Raw genomic sequence first — 2,877 nt, forward strand, 5'->3', positions numbered from 1 at the left:
GCCATTACAAAATACAATATACACAATATATTATCTGGAAACAAAATACATTACCAGATAATATAAATTGAAAAGCTTTAATGATCAAACTTTAAAGTAAACAGACCTCAGTAAAACCCTGGACTCCAACCTCTATAAGCCTGTGTGTTATAAAGCCATTTTTTGTTGAAGGTGTGTTTATTTATCATAGCATTCAAACTGAATTGCTCAATTATACAATAATTGAGTCAATGGAAATCATAGAAACATATATCCCCCTAACAAAGCATCATTTGTTACATACAAATGTTTTTTATTATTCTTAAAATGTGTTCCATTTGTTCAAAAATCAATTAAAAAACAAGTTACTTGCAAGTATACATATGTCTAACATACCAGTACTATTGTAGTAGTTATGACCCTTCATTAAAATCCAAATGAGTCTTAATAAGTAGGTTTTCTTCAATCCTTGGTCGATGTATGCAGAAAATATCATATATGAGTAACATGTATGCGCTATGGCATTGTAATTACAACCATCATTCAAAATTTATAAAACATTTTTAAATAAACAATTATCATGCTTTCATGAAATTCACTGTACATGACTTTTCATATCTCACTAAGTAAAATGTTGAGATATGAAGAAATAATGTTACTACTACAGAAACCAGAGTAAAAATGCAAACTTTTACCATTTCCCACGATATTTTTGACTCTTGTTTCTCAGACATCAACTGTCTGGTGGACCGAATATTTTTTTTAAGTTCCAGTATTTTAATAACCCTTAATAACAAAAGCATAATTAAGGAAGATGACATATAATCTGCAATTTGGTTTAACATTCTCAAAGAAATAATAATCAGCTGAAGACACATCAATATCAAAGAAAGCAATTGATTTGCGTTGCATTGATAAATTCAAAAATGAAATGTATTATCTCACCATTTAATAAAAATGAAATTAGCATGGTAATAACAATCGGCTATGAAAAATCAATTCTCTGATTTTAACTCTATTATTGCTACATAAAAAACTTCAGCAATATATATCGACTGAACTGCAAATGTACTGACTTCGTTATCAGTAGTGCAAATGACAAGTGTGTCTATGGTCAAATTAAGTAATATCTTAATGATTTTGGTTTACATTGTGCTTCTAATAGACAAAATACAGTACTTGATTTTATTTAATATCCAGCTTAAATCTGGGTTTGTTAAGGAGGGCGGGCAGCACAATAGAACACACAGAGACGGTGTTTGGGTACAGTAGGGGGTATTATTATATATTGCTATATATAGCCGTATGCTTAATAATAAATGGTAAAATAACCTTATTTTGAACCCTGGTCCAATTAATTTATGCAAAGTCGGACAAACAGGTGTGCAGCTTGAAAAAAACAAAATGGCAGCTCACATTTTATCTGTCACCAGACACTTGATGGATGGCCGTTTATATTATTCTCATGTTGTACTTTAACCTATACAGCAACGTAATTGAGTCACATTATCATTCTACGAGTAAGTATGTGCCCTAAATCATAGAACGTTGTCACAGTGGTTGATACCACGTAAACGATGACGCAACTACTCTCAGCCAACCCACGGCCGATATACATGGGTTAAAGGTCAATGTATGCGAGTGTTACAGAGTGAACAGCCTGGCAAACAAACATGAATCGAACATTAAACCGAATAAAACAACACTGACATATCGGTGAAGATAACAAAGCTGCATGACGATTGTAGATAGTTTGTTATTATATCGCCAAACTGACCTCGAAGGATTCCATCTATTTACATCCCTTGACCTGCAAACATGCTGGTAGTCAAGCAGCCATGACACCCACGAGCTTGGAGAAAAAGAGCATAAAATAAACAGCGCCCCCATAGTTTTAATTTATACATATCCGTGTTCGCTTCTATGCAACGTTCGTCTATTCACTGTGGAAACTATTTTCACATTCAAGATAGTGTGATTGCTTTTCAGAATCCGAAATACATTATAATTGTTTTTATCATACATCTATTATCAGTTGACATCAGTAAGCTGTTAAAATACTATTCACGAATACAGCTTAGTGAAACAAGCATTTCATTTCAAATTTATTGTGAATTTTATATCTGCAAAACATATTGAAAGAAGAAAATCTACAAGAAAAAGATATTTTATCTTCACTAAAGCTGCCAACTGCCATTGAAATTTATAAATATTGATAAATCAACTTGAAGAGAATCGATTGTTGTGTTGATAGTAATATATTATTTTTAAATATTTCGTAGTCCTTTTATTCAACAAAAAACTAGTATGAATGAAATTTTGTATATTTAATGAATTATGTTAATACATTTTTTTCTAATTTCATTAAATACGAATTATGAATGAAAATTCAAATATTAGTTCACCTTACAGGTATGTAGCGAAAGACACAAATGAGTTGGTTACATTATCTCTATATCGCATTTAGTTTTGTAATATGCACAGAAATATGGTTTGAAACACAATCAACAGCTGTTTTATGCACAGTGACTATCTCATGTCTCTTTGTATTTATGAGGTGTCAAATGGAATATAACATCGCCGCGTGCACGGAGAGCGGCGCGCGTATAATCCAAGCACTAATGGCATTGGGACACCGTCACATGTTCATTTCACTTTATATCTATACTTCTGTAGTGCAGAAGCCCCCTAGTTTCAGCTTGAATTGTGAACTTTATAGTTATTCATAGAAATGAACTAAATGAGTTTTGTATGTCGATGGTAATATTGAAATAGCGAACGAAGGTTGACACAAAACACAGTAATCCTAAACACACATTCATTGACATGTGCTTTCAGGAACACTAAGAAATTGAAATAACAAATATATAGAAAGTCTGTAAAAATAACGACAGGATA

This window comes from Saccoglossus kowalevskii, chromosome 6 (genome assembly GCF_978046115.1).
Source record: "Saccoglossus kowalevskii chromosome 6, keSacKowa6.1, whole genome shotgun sequence".
Lineage (NCBI taxonomy): Eukaryota > Metazoa > Hemichordata > Enteropneusta > Harrimaniidae > Saccoglossus > Saccoglossus kowalevskii.